General features: G+C 43.4%; 1 long non-coding RNA gene across 2 annotated transcripts in view; it reads right to left on the reverse strand.

The window, feature by feature from the left end:
- Positions 1–984: 984 nt before the first annotated feature.
- Positions 985–17,996, reverse strand: part of LOC122484981 — a 201,557-nt gene continuing 184,545 nt past the window's right edge. The window contains exons 8-9 of one of the 2 annotated variants that reach the window (XR_006297756.1): positions 4,922–5,976; positions 985–1,763 (exon numbers count right to left, since the gene is read on the reverse strand). This is a non-coding gene — a long non-coding RNA (uncharacterized LOC122484981). Of the gene's footprint in view, positions 1,764–4,683; positions 5,977–17,996 lie in introns of those variants that run through there. The other variant, XR_006297758.1, reaches the window with a different exon arrangement.

Consider the following 17,996-nt stretch of genomic DNA (forward strand, 5'->3'; position numbering starts at 1 on the left):
GCCAATCCAGCTGTGAGTCAAGTCCTCTTAATGCCTTGGTCCTCAGAGTGAGGTCCTGGGAGCAGCACAACAGATCACCTGGGAGTTTCTTAGAGCCACATCACAGACCCGATAGATTGGAATCTGTGCCCGCAAGACCCCCAGATCCACATTCCAGCGCGAAAAGCACCATTTTACCTACTTACTCCTATCCTGCAACCAAAGGGACACGCTTACGCTCCTCTTACATAAAAATTCTAGGATTCCCTATAAGCTGCAGGCGAGAAGCTGACCAGAGGAGAAATGAAATCCTAAACCATGGAAAGTACTAGACTAAGACGCTGGAGTTTTGGCCTCCATCCTGAACCTTTGTATCTACGGATCACCAAAGCTGCTGCCGGGCGGTATTTACAAGATGGCCGTTCCTCGTGTTTATTTGGTTTCCTCATGCATTTTGCACTGAAAACGAACTAGGAAATCAGAGACCGCTTCCTATTCTGAATATCCTCTGATTCCATTACATATGAATCGGATTACCCATTACTAGGTAGGCGAAGCCTGTGCACAGAGAAGTTAATTGTAAGATCCGAACCGTGCCTGGTGTGTAATTATGGCAAGAATATTTTTTAATCTAACCGTAATTCCATTTAGGAATTTGGATGACTTGAGCTTTGCGCCTGTAGCTTATAATATCACCAGAAACCCTTCACGGCACTGTAACCCTGTAAGTCGGTTACCTGCCGATGCTCAAATACATACATATATAATTTTAATGGTGCCCATTACACACAGACTTCCATTATAGCACTATTTCCACTCAGTCATAATTTTATGAAAAATTCCCCTATTGGCTAAAATTTTCCAGGCTTCATCATACTCTGGAGGTGAACTTTTTTCAATTAATCTCCACTTAAGCCAATTTTGAGCTCTTTGGATGAAGGAAAAATATATATGCCAGACTCTTAAAAATAACTGTCAAGCGGGTTCCTTTTTTTTAAATGTTTATTTAACACACTAACACTCACACTTCACAAGACTGACGTGCCGGCATCTCAATTTCCAGATGATGGAGGCAGAGGTGTTTTATTATTATTATTTTTTTTTTTGTTTGTTTGTTTGCTTAGAACCACCCCCCACCCCCACCCCCCGCAATAGCTTGCTCAGTTATCTCTTCTGCCACGGAGAATTATAGACAAGTCTGTAAAGCAGGTATTTTATTTTAAGCTTGTGGGGGCACTTAGCATCCACGAAACTGAATTCGAAACTGAATTCAGCTAATACACATCAACTCTCCTTCTTACGACCCTGGCAAAGTTTTCCAATTTGGGACTAATGAGAAGAAAGTCATTTGGATTATTGATCCAGTGTGAGTCATCTAGAATGGGGAAAGAATGGGTAATTACCACTGTTTTGAATCACCTCCATTTATTTTTTTTTCTAAACTTTATTTTGGAACTTCCAGCCTCTGTTGATTATGTTATTTCTCCAGAGGAAAACAGCCTCTGAGTGATCCCTCTGAGCAACTGAGAGGCAAAGCCTTCTAGCTTTTGGTCACGTCTCTGATTCTTTGGTTTTCTTTCTCTAGCAAATGCTTTGTATTCAGTCTGTACAGCTTCATTTGGTTGATTGGGAGTGGGAAGTTTGCCACAACACACACAGCCATCCTCTGCAACATGGCCAGAAAGGGCAGGACAGGAATGAATTCTTTGCTGGATTCCTTATGTCCAGGTCTTGGTGGCGATTGACAATGGATGGGGACTTTCTTCTCGATTCCAAAGAAGTCTCTTAGCACAGTTATGTAGAAAGGATTTAAAAAAAAAACCAAACCCTAATGAATTTTAATTGTCCTTTAATTGTCCTGTTCTTTAATTGTCAGAACCATGTCTGAGGACCTCTAACTGGGTGAGGACAGTCTTCTGCAGGAGGGCTAAGATGCCTTGGCCTGTTGACTTCTGGTCTCCCTACATTTTCCTTGTCATCCTTGACTTCTCCATGTTTTCTGCACAACAAGCACACTGAGCTTTTGGTCCTAGAGCATGCGATGCTACCTCCTGCCACAGGACCTTTGCATAGGCCATTCCTTTTGGCTACAACATCCTTACCACTCGTCTTCTGGTGAACCTGTTGTTTCTTCAGGAAAGTCCCCACTGACTGTCCCCGTTAGGTCAACCTCCACACCCCCAATGTCTGTTCTCACACCACCATACACTTCCCTTTGATGGTACTTGTCACTGTGATATTCTCACATTGACTTCTGTGAGTTTTCTTCTATTAGTAACTTTATTCCTACTGGCTCCATGAGGGTCCAGACCATGTATACTCCCAACACCTGACATGAGACCTTACACATAGTAGGTGCTCAGTAATTATTTCTTGGATAGATGGATGGATGAATGAATTTACTTTGGAAATTCCCTGTAGGGGAGTCATATACTGCCAAATACCTTGGCATCCGAAGAATTTGTCTGGTCTGGTTTATGATGTTGTTCCAACGTTGGTATGTAAGACCCATGAAATGAGAGCATGGACAGAGAGGAAACAGGCCAAAGAGGACCGGAGAAAAACCCTCAGTCAAGGGCTAAGTAAAACACCTCCTGAGTGATAATATTGTAAACCTGAAAGTTGACCTTAGAGACTGTCCCTCAGATTTTACAGATGAAGAAAAGGAGGCCCAACTTCCCACCAGTAGTTACTGACGGACCACACTCCTCCTAACTTCATCCGTCCCTGGTCCACTGCTCTCGTGAAGAGATGGTCCTTGGCAGAGGTGAAGAAATGGAAGGGAGGGCAGAACTTAACAGTAGTGGGAGCCCTGAGCTGCGGAGACCACGGGAGAGGAAGAGAGTAATGAAATCATACGGAACCCAAAGGGTCCCTGAGGGCTATGGCTAGGGAAGAAATTGGACCTCCTTCCTCTGCTCACAGATCCAACGTAGAAAGCTTTACTAGGAAATCCCCGAAGGAAGAATTGCCATCTTTTCTATCATCCCCAGTGAACCCTTTAGTCTATAATCTGTAAAGACAAAGGCAGTCAGATAGAAGAAGGTACCCAATTATCACGGATTCTCTCAGTAGAGCTGAGCGGCTTAAGGCATAGGTTCTAGGCCAGGCTCCTGAGGGTGAACCTCACCAACTGGGTGATTTTGGTCAAGCCCCTTAACCTCTCTCTGACTCAGTTTTCTCATCTATGACATGGGAATAATTGAACCTGTATTTTTTAGGGTCAGTACGCGGATGACATATAATATGATTATAAAGTACCTATGCATGACACCTAAGAAATGCTTGGTATGACCTAGCATTCAACACTCAACGGATTTGTACTGAGTGCTTACCAGGTGCCTATAGGGGACGAGGTCAGGTCGTGGGGGCATGGGTCTTACATTATAATGGGGGAAGAAAGATGAATTTGAGAAACAGGAGATTTGCAGAGTAGGCTCAGAGCCCTGAAGAAAATATTACAGAAGTGGAAAGGAAGGAGGAATTGGCTACTTTCAAATAGGTTGGATCAGGAGATCCTCTTTGAGGTCACGGCATGGAATGTGAAGGATCCAGCTATGGAAAGAGGTGAGGAAAAGTGTTCTCGCCCAGCAAATGCCAGAAATGGAAAGTCCAAAGCCTTGAGATGGGAACGTCCTTATGCCCGGGGCCATGAGAAGCCGGAAGTTTCTCAGCTGGAGTGAGACAGGATCTGAGTTATGTTTAAAAAAAAAAAAAAAATCCCTCTGCCCCAAACCCAGAGAATGTACATCACCACCAGTGAGCCCTAGGGGTTTGGGAAGATAAGGATTCGTCCATGCAAGGTCATCAACTCTCACAACTGTTCCACTCTGGTGGGGGATGTTGAGAGCTCACGAGCCCATGTGAGCGGGGGTGGGTTATGTGCAGGGGCATGTGGGAAAAATCTCTGTACCCTCCACTCAATTTTGCTGTGAACCTAAAGCTGCCCTAAAAACAAACTCTCAGTTAAAAAAAAAAAAATTAAACTAGTTAATTGGGGGGGGAAAAAAGTAGAAAACTTTGGTGTAAATTCTGGTGTAGAAAACAGGTTTTAGTGGGGCAAGAGCCAAGGCAGAGAAACCAGTCAGGAAGCTAGCAGAGAAGGCGAGGTGAGGGAAGGAGGGGTGGTGGATGGCATGGGGTAGACGGACAGGGTGAGCAGGGAGAGGGAGCCCATGGGGTCAAGATAAACTTTAGAGGTAAAAGCAAGAGGGCCAGCAGCGGGGAAGGGGGGGCGGGGAGGTGGGAGGCAAAAGGGAGAAATCGGAGATGAGTCCTAAGTGTTGGTCTTGAACAACTGGAAATAGAGGTCCCGTTTATCGAGACAGAGACAATCGGGACGAGAGACCCTGGAGATTATAGTGTTTGCCTTTGTTCTTACAATGAGGGAGGTGGATCTGGGGTTCCAGAATTGTGCGGTGTTCAATAAAATATGCCCCATCTCTTAGGAGTTTTAAGGACAGAGAAAGTACTGGGGGGACCTGGGGGCGGGGCTCAGTCGGTTGAGCGTCTGACTTCAGCCCAGGTGGTGATCTCATGGTTTGTGAGTTCAAGCCCCGCATCAGGCTCTGTGCTGACCGCGTGGAGGCTGGAGCCTGCTTCGGATCTTCTGTTCCCCCCCCTCTTCCTCCCTCTCCCCCATTTGCACACAATCTCTCTCTCCCAAAAACAAACAATAAAAACAATTAATTAAATAAATATTAATAAATTATATTAATAAACTAATTTATGAATATAAATAAATAAAAGTTTACGAGGTTTTTAGAAATCTTATTTTATACCAGGTGATAAAATCTGAACAACTCAATGCCACTTTCACGGAAGCATTTTCTTCTAACGGAAACACAGTTACAAGAACGCTAGACCAGGAGTCTTAGGAAAGATGTCATTCCCACTCAGCCACTAAAAGTCACCTGCCCTTTCTGGGCTTTCACTGATTTACCTGGAAATGGAGGGCTGTGGGGCACCATGTCCTTTCCGGGTGTCACATTCCATCAAATGTTGGCCGGAGCGAGATACACTTTTCCGACATTGACAATGAAGGTGATGCGCCCTGCATCCATCCATTTGCATTTTGTGGTTTTGGATTTCCCAGATGCTCTGCAGTGTAGACCATGGCTCTCATAGCCTGTCAGCTTGAGAGCCCTTATTCGCCATGCTGCACGGGCAACTCAGCATAAACGTTGTCGGGGGCCACATGTCCTGGAGAGAAGTCATTTTCAACCAAGAGGGCCTCAAGTCACAAGATTTTCCAGCTTTGATTCACTTTGGGCAGCTGCCCGGAGAGCCTGGAACCACAGAACCGCCCCGTGAGGGACCATACTATGTGGGAGGCAGTGGGTTATCAGCCTTGTAAACTCACTTTGTAACAAGCGCACGGCTTTGACTTGACATGAAGGCAAAAATCAGGGCTACAAAATGGTGAGCCATGAGAAAGGAGCAAGGCAGGGTGGCTAAATGTGAGAACAGCCGGCTAGGGGCAGAGTCTGGGCTTCGTTCCCACCACCCCACTAACCAGGTGTGTGTGTCTTTGGGCAAGTCATTCCAGGAGGCTTGGTCTCCTCAACTGGAAAATGCTGTGTGCTTGGATGGTTCTCTCTCTGGTCTCTTAGCTTGGAGATTCCATGAGCAATTGCGGGGCCTCATGGATGCTGTGGGCACAGCACAAGAGAACAGTATAACAGTATCGTTTGGCCCAATTACTGGACTTGACACTTCCTGTTTATGCCCTGGGAAAGAATTCTCAGGCAAGGAGGGGTGAAGCTCATGGAGGTGCTAATGAAGGGTTTCACCTTTCCCTAAAGGGTCTTTGGGTGAGATCCAGGACAGGTGGCAGCTAGAGGGGAGTGGTGATTAGGAAGGCATCATCAGGTGGTACCTGCAGGGTGAGGTATTGACTTTGCCCTTCTCTGTAGTACGGGAATGAACAGATGGAGTGCTAGACCCCCACATCTTATTAACTTAACCTTGAATATGCAGACAGGCAGAAGCATAAACCTGTAACCAAAAATAGCATTTATTATCGATGTCTTCCTTAAAAAAAAAAAAAAAGGCAAATCCCATATTATTTTCCTGGGTTGATCATCTCCATGGTCTCTTAAAACATATAGTTGGAACTGGAGGATAGGATTCAGAGAGCGAGTTGTTTTCCCTCTGGGCTTTTTCTTTTCTTTTCTTTCTTGAAGTAGGTTTCACGCCCAGCATGAAGCCCAACGCGGGGCTTGAACTCACGACCCTGCAATCAAGACCTGAGCTGAGATGGAGAGTCAGACGTTTAACCGACTGAGCCACCCAGGTGCCCCTCCTTTGGGTTTTTTAAAATGGAAATTAATGGGGGGCCTGAGTGGCTCAGATAGGTGGGCGTCCGACTTTGGGTCAGGTCATGATCTCACGGTTCGTGGGTTTGAGCCCCAAACGGGGCTCTCTGCTGTCGGCACAGAGCTCACCTTAGATCCTTTGTCCCCCTCTGTCTCTGCCCCTCCCCTGCTCACATGCTCTCTCTCAAAAATAAATTAAAATGTAATGAAAATAAAATGGAAATTTAAAAAAATAACGTAAGTTTAAAAATAACGAAAATAAAATGGCAGTTAATGATCAGTGTTTTGTCAGTGCAACACTCCTTACCATGAAGTCCGTGACTATGTGAGCCATTCTGATTTCGAACATTCCTAAGTGTCAGCAACCATCCGTGTCCTGGAAGTGTTTCATGTGGGAGATGATGGCTCTATTAGGGGTTTTATGTGCTAACCCAGGGCAGAGACTAGCTATTACTTCTTGAATCCTGCTATTTCTCCTGTTTATTTATTCAACAAATATCAACGAGTATGTCTGATAGTCCCTCCACTCCGCTAAGGACTGGGGACAAAGTGATACGGTACCAACAAGTCCCAGCTCTCTCCTGCTTCTTATGTAAATTCGAATTCCTCTGCTATTTTTCAAGTTCCCCTGTAACATGGCTCCAGTCTATCAACTCAAGCTATTTTCTACTATTCGTCAACCTAAATGTTCTACCCCACTCTGCTGCTTGTCCCCACACATTATATATACACCCCCTCCCCAGCATATAGACAAACAGAATACTCATTTCCCCGTCTTTCATTTTCTCATGTCTGTCTACACCAGGGATGACTCTACCCTCGTCCATGTACTTCTCCAAAACCTACTCCTATTTCAAGGCTTAACACAAATCCACCTTCTCTGAGAAGCGCTTTGTGAACGCACGAGTCCAATCCAATGGCTACCTCCTCCAAGGTTCGGTACCCCTTGACCACACATCTCGTTGACCATTTTCAGACACCCCTCTTCTTCCTTCTCTTTTTGTGTGTGTTGACTTGATCGGCACATGTGAATTCTAAAACTTGACCCCAGAAAGGTCAACCATATGTACACCTTCGTTAGCCGCACGAGCTTTGAACAGCGTTAGTCTCAAAGGAAGTTCTCAGTTACTTCCTTGGCTCATCACATATTTTGTCTGCAATCAAGATATGCTTCTATCGAGATGGTAGAATCACCTGGCAGATGTTTAGAACAACAGGCTTTAACTGACTGCATTTATTTGAACCTTAAACATCCCAGACCTTTCCCTTAACTATCACCATTAAAACTACAAAACATCAAAGGATATCATACTTGAAAATGACACGTATCTAAAATATCTAACTACGACTTACTACCTTTCTAACTTCAATTACTACATTAAACTAAAAATCAGAGTATTTAAAAAAATTTTTTTAATGTTTATTTATTTTTAAGAGAAAGAGAAAGAGAGAGACAGAGCATGAGTGGGGAAGGGGCAGAGAGAGAAGGAGACACAGAATCCAAAGCAGGCTTCAGGCTCTGAGCTGTCAGTACAGAGCCCGATGTGGGACTTGAACTCATGAACTGTGAGATCATGACCTGAGCCGAAGCTGGACGCTTAACCAACTGAGCCACCTAGGTGCCCCTAAAATTAGAATACTTTTAAGGATTATCTCTTCTCTACTGCTATGCGATGTCATCTTGTTCTTAAATTGAGTAGCCATATATGAGTATCTATTTCTCAACTTCCATTTTATTTTACTGGTCTATTTGTCTGGCCTTGTCTCTATATTGCCTGGTTTTAATTACCGTTCCTTGATTGTATAATACAATCTTCAGTAGAATACATCTTCCTACATTATTTCTCTTAAAGAATGTACTCTTGTTGGTCTTATGCATTTCCAAATGAATTTAGAGATCAGGTTGTCAATTTCCACAAAGAAACTTGCTGGTCCTTTCATTGGAATTGCACTAAATGTATAGATCAACTTGGAGATAATTGGTATTTTCACAAGATTGGGTCTAACCTTGCATGAGCACGATATACCCTGTTATTTAGGAATATGATAGCCATATGGAAAGAAAAAGTAAAACATGATTCCTTACTTCACACCATATACACAAATCAGTTCCAGGTAGATTTAAATTCTAAGTGTGGAAGATAAAACAATACAGCTTCTAAAAATAATATCAAATAATTTTTTATGCTCATAGACTAGAGCAGGACTGCTTCAGCGGGAAGAAAAGCTAATCATAAGAGAAATAAGCAATAAATTGGACTTCACTGATGTTAAAAATAATAAAAAGACACAATGAAACGGTGGAAATATAAGTTACCAAATGGGAGAAATATTTACAAAATCCAACAAAAGGACTGTACCCAGAATATATGAAGACCTCTTACAACTCAATATGAAAGAACATAATATCTCCTCCCAAAAAACTAGGCAAGAAACTTGAAGACGCATTTGACAAAGAACATTAAAATGGCCAATAAATGGGATGCCTGGGTGGCTCAGTCAGTTAAGGGTCCAACTTTGGCTCAGGTCGTGATCTTGCCGTCTGTGAATCTGAGCCCCACTCAGGTTCTGTGCTGACAGCTCACAGCCTGGAACCTTCTTCAGATTCTGTGTCTCCCTCTCTTTGCCCTTCTCCCTCTCTCTCTCTCTCTCTCTCTCAAAAATAAAGAAACATGAAAAAAAAATTTAATGGCCAATAAATATAAATAAAGGTGCTCAATGTCATATTCATCAGGGAAATGAAAATTAAAAGTACAATGAGACACTAAAGCATACCCACCATAAACACTAATATTACCAAGTTTGGGCAATAATGTGAAATAACAGAAACTTCCATACACAGCAGGTGGAAGTGTAAATTAGCAAATCACTTTAAAATCTTGTTTGGGGGCGCCTGAGTGGCTCAGTCAGTTAAGCGACTGACTGTTGATCTCGACTTCGGTCAGGACTCAAGGTTTGTGAGTTTGAGCCTCACCTCAGGCTCTAGGCTGACAACGTACAGTCTGCTTGGGATTCTCTCTCTCTCCCTCTCTCGGCCCCTCCCCTGCTCTCTCTGTATTCCTCTCTCAAAATAAATAAAGAAATTTAAAATTATATATATGTTGTTTGGTATTACCTACTAAAGTTGAATATATGTACGATCCATGACTTAAAAATTTTACTCACAGTTATATATCCAGTGTGCACCAAAGACCAAACACATACCAAGAAGAGCAAGATTATTTTTAACAGTAAAAAGAAAAAGGAAAGAACCCGAATCCATCAAATTCTATCAACAATAATCTAGATACGTAAATTACAGTTTTTCACTCCTTAGAAAACCATGCAACAGTGAAAATGAAGGGATCTAATTCTACATGCAACACCATGAATGAATCTCACAAAAAGTGTCGAGCAAAAGAAACCAGTAAAAAAAAAACAAAAAAACAAAAAAAAAAAAAAACAACAAAAAAAACCCAAAACCAACGGGGCGCCTGGTGGCTCAGTTGGTTAAGCGTCCGACTTTGGCTCAAGTCATGATCTCTGGTTTGTGAGTTCGTAGCCCCGCGTCAGGCTCTGTGCTGACAGCTCGGGGCCTGGAGCCTGCTTCGGATTCTGTGACTCCCTCTCTCTCTCGCCGTCCCCCACTCTCACTCTGTCTCTCTCTTTTTCAAAAATAAATAAACATTAAAAAATGTTTCAAAACAGACAAAACCCACAGAAGATCATACTGGGTAGTTTCATGTATATATGGTTCAAAAACAGGCCAAACTAATCCATGAGGGGGCTGGGGGGAGTAAACAGTACTTGGAAAGAAATATGAAGAATCTTCTAGGTAACACTCGGGGTGGTGATTACTTCGGTGTGCTTATTGTGTGGTATTTCATCAAGCCGTAGGTGTGTAATTTGTGCACTTTTTTATATGTATATTTCAATTAAAAGAGGATTTTAAAAATCAGACAAAATCTACCAATGCTACTTCTGAAATTGCGTATAAAATACAAATTCAACTAATGTCCTACGTTTCAGAAAAATCTAAAGAAATATATAAAAGAAGAACGCCTAGGGAGAGATTGGTGTCTTTTTTAACCATTTTTACTTGGTTAACCCATCTTTTCTTTGTCACCCATTGCTGTGCTGGGTCCCTAATACCGTACTGATGGGCTGAGAACATAGCTTGGCTGTTTTAACCCAAGTCACTTTGACTTCCTGTGGTCTTGCCTGGCCAGAGGCCAGGCACAATTCTCACACTTGGCACACTAGTCTCACAATTGCCCATTTTCAGAGAAGGAAAATCCTTTTGACATTTGATTTTCTCTCTCAACCTGAAAAATGACCTTTAATCTTCCTGCTTAGAAACTTAAAAAGGCGAGGTGCCTGGGGGGCTCAGTCGGTTAAGCGTCCGACTCTCGATTTCGGCTCAGGTCACGATCTCACAGTTCATGAAGTCGAGCCCCACATTGTGCTCTGTGCTGATAGCGTGGACCCTGCTTAGGATTCTCTCTCTCCTCTTTCTCTGCCCCTCCTCCTCACTGTCTCTCTCTCTCCCTCAAAAATAAATGAACATTAAGAAAAAAAAGAAACTGAAAAAGACTTTAGAAAAATACTGTGCTATTGTTACTTGCCCTTTAATTGCTATGATTTTTTTTTTTATTTTTTTTTCCAACGTTTATTTATTTTTGGGACAGAGAGAGACAGAGCATGAACTGGGGAGGGGCAGAGAGAGAGGGAGACACAGAATCGGAAACAGGCTCCAGGCTCTGAGCCATCAGCCCAGAGCCTGACGCGGGGCTTGAACTCCCGGACTGAGAGATCGTGACCTGGCTGAAGTCGGACGCTTAACGGACTGTGCCACCCAGGCGCCCCTAATTGCTATGATTTTTAACATCATATTGACATCCTCTGAAATCATCAGTTAAACCAGAGTTTGAGATTTCAAGACTATGTTGGCTTTTAGGTTTTTTTCATTAATGGCACTTTTCTCATGGGCTAAATTCTAACTAACTTGCTCTGTCTCGGCCCTTTCTGTTCCGTGCGTTAGTTGGCCTGTCCATCCACAATACAGCACACGCTCTCTTAATTAATGCAACTTAAAACAGATCTTTATATCTGACAAGGCAGAATACCCACCTTCTCAGTGTTCCATCCCTACCCCAGTAGGAAGTCACTGCTGCCACTGTCATCTGGTCCTCTCTTTGGGGGAGGAATAGGATTCATAACCAGCCATTGAAGGGGGGCCTTGTGAGTTGTTCCGGTGCTGATTGTGAACACAGGGACATGTGTTACTTCCAAGCCATTATACTTAACTGTCAGTTTGAGACCCTCTACAGGTCTCTTTTATCAGTCAAACAAACAAAGCCAATCATCAACGGGCCATGTTGCATCAGAAATAGGTCGTTGCTGTTTTAAGCCACTAAGGACGGAGGGACTGCATGTTCCTGAATCATAATCTAGCTTATTCTGACCAATACACACAAAAGCAATTGGTGTTTCCAAGAATGTCTGGATATTCTTTTCTTATTGGAATTTCGGGTGGAATTGCAGGAAATCTGAAGATTCATTTTGGAAGAGTTGACATCTTCACAATATTGAATCTCCCTGTCCAAGAATGTGCTATGACTCTTCACTTACTCCAAGTCTTTACCTATTCAGAGTAAAGTTACATAGATTTCATGGAAAAGAATATAAAGTGAAAGGCTGGGCATGTGTTTCTCTTTACTGATTATTTATATTTGTTATCAAAATGTGAGGACATTTAATCACCTTTTAATGGGTCATCTTGGCAAATTTTCTTGATTGTCCTAATAGCTTTGAATCGAATCCCTTAAGTTACCCATGTAGAGGGGCGCCTGGGTGGCTCAGTTGGTTGAGCATCTAGCTCTTGATTTCAGCTCAGGTCATGAATCCCAGGGTTGTGGGATCGAGGCCCACACTGGGCTCCATGCTGTGCATGGAGCCTGCTTAGGGTTCTCTCTCTCTCTCTCTCTCTCTCTCTCTCTCTCTCTCTCTCTCTTCCCCTCTGCCCTTCCTCCCTGTTCATGCACTCTCTCTCTCTCTCTCTAAAATAAAAAAAAGTAAAAAATTGTAAAAAGTTTCCCATGTAGAAAATTAATAGTGCCAGATAATGGTAATTTTCTCTATTTTTTCCTACTAATTAATATCTCTTTTTTTCTATTTCCTATCTTGCTATGTTGATGGGAATTCTAGAATAAGATTGACAATATCTATGTATGTGGATTTTTTTTCCCTTTTGTTCTTTGTTAGAGGTCAGCAAGCTTTTTGTTCTGTAAAGAGTCAAATAGTAAATATTGTTAGCTTTGGAGGTGATTCTATTTCTGTCACAACCACTCAACTCTACCATTGTAGCATGAAGGCAGCTAGCTCTACACAATAACTAACAAATAAACATAACTGGTTTTGGCCTGTAGACCATAGTTTACTGAACCCTGATACATTTTAATGACAAAGCTTTCAATGTTTCACTATGACTATGATTTTTTTTGGCCATTTTAAGGAATAACACTTCAATTACAGATTGACAAAGTTTTCTTTTGTTTTTTTGGAGGGGGGTTGGTAATCCTTTCCTTTTGGACATCAGGATCATTACATTAAATTTTTTTTTACATATTAATTGCATTAACTACATCTAGAGAATATTCTACTTATTACCTAATGTTGAACTGTCCTTATATGCCTACCACACACTTAGTCATAATAAATTATTTTTATTTATTCCTGCATTTTATTAACCGCCCATTGACCGGATCTCCACAATGTACCAGGAGCTCTTCCAGAAGCAGTCAATACAGCAGTCAATAAAAGTCATGCTTCCATGGAGCTTAGATTCTAGTGGGAGGACACAGATAATAATAAGGGACACACAAGTATGACAGGTGTAGGATAATGAAGCAGAGTGAGTGACAGGCTAGCATGCTACTTCAGAAATGGGGTTCAGGGAAAGCTTCTCTGATCAGGTGACATTTAAGGACATGGGGGGTGCCATCTAGTCAACCAAGTAAGCAATGGACGTACTACACTAAAAAAAAAAAATCTCAGGATAGGGACTGAAAGGGATGCTGGGAGTACACAGTAGAAGCCACTAACATAGTCTTGCCTGGGCCACAGGGTGCCCAGACATTTGGTCAAACATTATTCTGAGTATGTCTCTGAGGGTGTTCCTGGGTGACTCACATGAGTCAGTAAACTGGATAAAGCAGATTGCCCTTCTTTTTTTTTATATATAAAAAGTTTATTTATCATAGAAAGAGAGTACACACACGCCATGGGGGAGAGGGGCAGAGGGAGAGAGAGAGAATCTCAAGCTCAGCGTGGAGTCCAACCCAGGGCTCCATTTCATGACCCTGGGATCATGCCTTGAGCTGAAGTCGAGAGTCCAAAGCTCAACCAATGGAGCCACCCAAGTGCCCCTGCAGACTGCCCTTGCTAATGTGGCCAGGGTTCATCCAATCCGCTGGAGATCTGAATACAGCCACAAAAAGACTGAGTAAGAGGGAACTCCTTTTGTTCCTGTTGCCTGACTGCCTTGAGCTGGGTCATCTGTCTTCTCCTGCCTTTAGACTCAAACTGAAACATATCGGCTCTTCTTGGGTATCTAGCCAGTTGGCCTTCTGACTGGACCCTCCACCGTAGACTCTCCTGGTTGTCAGCCCTTCAGATGGGGATGAGAACCACACACTGTCTCTCCTGGGTCTCCGACTTGGCAACTGCAGATCTTGGGACTTCTGAGCCTTCCAAGTCCCATGAGTCAATCCATCATAATAAATCTCTCTCTCTTTCTCCCCCTACACTCACACACCACACGCATTCATTCTACTGGTTTTGTTCTTCTGAAAATCCCTGACTAGTACAATGAGCAGAAGAGAGAAATGTTCCGTAACGACATGACTTACAGTCTCAAAACTGGGAGTCAAGGGCAGTTTCAAGCAAACGAAAGTTCAGCAGGGCTGAAGATTGTGGGATACGTGAATCAGAGCCAACGACATTGAGCAACGTGGAGACACTGAACTGGATTTCATCACATACCAGGCATTTTAAGAAGAGAAATTATTCAGGCTAAGGCTCTGGCTCAAAGCAAAAAGAAATTAAAGCATAATAGGGGCGCCTGAGTGGCTCGGTCAAATAGCCCACTTCCGCTCAGGTCATGATCTCGCGGTCACTGAGTTCAAGCCCCGCGTCAGGCTCTGTGCTGACAGCTCGGAGCCTGGAGCCTGCTTCTGATTCTGTGTCTCCCTCTCTCTCTCCCCTTACCCTGCTCACATCTGTCTCTGTCTCTCGAAAATGAATAAATGTTAAAAAAAAATTTTTAAAGCATAATAAAAAGGTGGTCCCCTCCCCCCAAAATTGTAGCCAGATGGGGAAATTTTAAAATGTTCTTTTAAAATTAGTGTTGGGCCAGGGGTACCTGGGTTGCTCAGTCGATTGAGCATCCGACTGCTGCTCAGGTCATGATCTCCCGCTTCATGAGTTGGAGCCCCACAACGGGCTCTCTGCTGTCAGAACAGAGCCTGCGACGGATCCTCTGTTCTCCTCTCGCTGCCCCTCCCCCACTTGCACTCTCTCAAAAATAAATAATTTTTTAAAAAATGAGTGTTGGGCCAAAAGGCACATGAAAACTTCAATTATAAACTTTTTAGAAATTTAAAAAATATAAAGGATACGATCAGAGCCCCCCAGAAATAAAAGGTGGGGGGGGAGCCTTAGGTTTATCAGAAAACAAGAAAGACTGACAAAATACTCAATTCTAGAAGTTTAAAAAAAGTTGAGGAAAAAACCCCAACAAGGATAAAGAGCCTCTCTTTCTGCCGTTCTCTACATAGAGAGCTCTTCTCCAATATCTTCCTGCCTCCTGCAGGTGACTTCTGTTCAAACGCCACTGACCAGAGCTTTCCCCGAAGCTCAACTCTCAAATGGCATGATATCCTGTCACTCTGTCACTCTGCTTTGTTATCCTTCATTTGCCATATTCCGTGTGTCTTTGTTACCACCTGTACTCTCCCCCTAGAACATAAGCTCCGTGGGACCAGGGACCTCGGTCTGTTTTGTCCCCTGCTGCACCCCCAACTTCTAGAAGCGTGCCTGGCACGTGAGTGCCCGTGGCAGGGTCTGCGACCAGCCTGTTGACATTTTGTCCCCTATCGAGTATAAGGCTTGACATTTGGCAGACACAAAATAGATATTTATTGAACGTGTGTTATCGTGTTTCACTGGAGATTTAAAGAAATCAATATTTTGGGGAATACAAAAACCTATATACATAGTTATTAAATCAAATGTAATAATTAAAATATCCCACTCATCTAGGGGCGCCTGGGTGGCTCAGTTGGTTGAGCGGCCAACTTCGGCTCAGGTCATGACCTCACAGTTCATGGGTTCAAGCCCCACATTGGGCTCTGTGCTGACAGCTCAGAGCCTGGAGCCTACTTCCCATTCTGTGTCTCCCTCTCTCTCTGCCTCTCCCCCACTCATGCTCTGTCTCTCTCTCTCAAAAATAAATCACATTAAAAAATTAAAAAAAAATTGATACCAAGATTGTATCAACTGTTTCTCATCTATAATATATCTCAACATGATTTTTTTTGACACATAAAGTTTCATGACTCTTTTCTTGTTTTGAATTTTTCATTAATACCACATAATGCTTTTTTCCTCCACAAACGCTTTTAGTCTTAAATTCCATTTTGTGTGATAATAAAATCATGCTCTGAGTTTATTTTTTTCATTTTCCTGAAATAATGAATATTTTCACTTTTCTGTGCTGTGTTACTTTGGGCATCTCTACTAAAAACAGCTAGGATTTGCCTTTCACTCGATCTGAAAATTCTTTTATCTTCTGCTCAGAAGTTTAGCCTATTCTCATCTTTTTCAAAAAATATTTATTTTATTTCTTTTGAGAGAGTGAGAGAGAGAGAGTAGGGGAGGGGCAGAGAGAGGGAGACAGAGAATCCCAAGCAGGCTCCACACTGTCAGCACAGAGCCTGACGCGGGGCTCGAACTCACGAACCGTGTGAGATCATGACCTGAGCCGAAGTGGATGCTTAACCAACTGAGTCACCCAGGTGCCCCCCCACCCCCATTCTCACTCTTTTTTTTAAAAATTTTTTTTTCAACGTTTATTTATTTTTGAGACAGAGAGAGACAGAGCATGAATGGGGGAGGGGCAGAGAGAGAGGGAGACACAGAATCGGAAACAGGCTCCAGGCTCTGAGCCATCAGCCCAGAGCCTGACGTGGGGCTCGAACTCACGGACTGCGAGATCGTGACCTGGCTGATGTCGGACGCCCAACCGACTGCGCCACCCAGGCGCCCCATCCCCATTCTCACTCTTAATGTGACAACAGTGACCCTGGTCATATCTTTGTTATCACGTTATACGTGTTCTATTTCATGAGCATCTTTGTACTAGGACATCTTTCTAAATCTAGCTTTTTCTTCTACGTGGCCTCTCTATGCTCCTCCTTTATGGAGGCCACAGTGTCTGCCTTGGCAAACAGAGGGCAGCTAAGAGTCTCTGATGGAGAGAAAACCCGGTCTGCCCTAGCTTTCCCCCTGGCTGAGTTGTTCCTTCATTTCCTAGCCCAGATAAGCTATGAACCCAGCAGGAAAAAAAGGGCTCCAAGGAGCTGATGCCCGTCTCTTGCTGGCCCCCTCGTCCCCGACACCCACATCCGCTTGAGAGGCTTATTCCAAGCCTCTACCTACACTGATTTCCCAGCAGACTCAGTGGCATGATGGAGCTGCTTGGGTGGCCTTGCAGGAGCCAAATCTGTGCATCTCTCCCCTGTCTGCTGTGGTAGGCTGAAATTGGCCACGGCAGGAACATTGACACAGCGCATCGGTGTATTGCATCAGGGCTTTGTTTGTCCGGAGTGCTGGTAAACGCTTCTCCACTCACCACTCATCCCTGCCAACACCTGCCTTTTCTAAACAATGGGAATGGAGACTTTGTTATCCTTCGCCGCTTCCTCTGTAGTGTGCCCAGATACTTCAAACTTTTAACGTGTTGCTGAAATTCCATCCTCATTTCCAGTGCTGATGAGGCATTTCCCTGTTTTTTTTTGTGTGTGTGTCCCCTGGGTATTTTAACGTGGTTTCTGCGTGTGGGGTAGGGATGGACCCCTGATCTCCAGTTATCATCTGTTTCAGAAGTCCCTGTGACGTGTCTTCATCCCATCATCCATGCAAAACATGGGCAGATTTATGCAGGTCCCTGTTTGCTGCCTTAATTATCACCGCTCCGCCAAATAGCACTCGCTCTGCCACTAATGATTCTAATCTAAGCTGGGAATTGATGTTGACAAAACACAAGCTGTTTAGTTTCTGCAGAGGCTGATCAAATCTCCTATGGAAAACAGAGGCTTTATTAGATATCCATAATCAAAGCCCCATTGATTGAGGAAAAATCCAGCAGATACGCAGGGAGGTAGGTAATCAGATTCTCTGAGAAAGTAGGAGGAAATATTCAAGATTACGAATATATCATGGCCGTTATATCACTGAGTTATCAGGTTGTCCCTTAACTAGATGTACATGCTCTGTGGAGGTCCCCCCCAAGGCTCATTGTTAAAATACCTCATTTAGGGCAAACTTGTCAAGGCAACTGGGTATGTTTTAGGGCTTAGAAAGGAATACGGTTAGCATGTGAGGCAAAACCAGAGAGATTATGGCCATTCTGTAAATCAAGAAGACTTTATAGGAGGAAAT

This window comes from Prionailurus bengalensis, chromosome E1 (genome assembly GCF_016509475.1).
Source record: "Prionailurus bengalensis isolate Pbe53 chromosome E1, Fcat_Pben_1.1_paternal_pri, whole genome shotgun sequence".
NCBI lineage: Eukaryota > Metazoa > Chordata > Mammalia > Carnivora > Felidae > Prionailurus > Prionailurus bengalensis.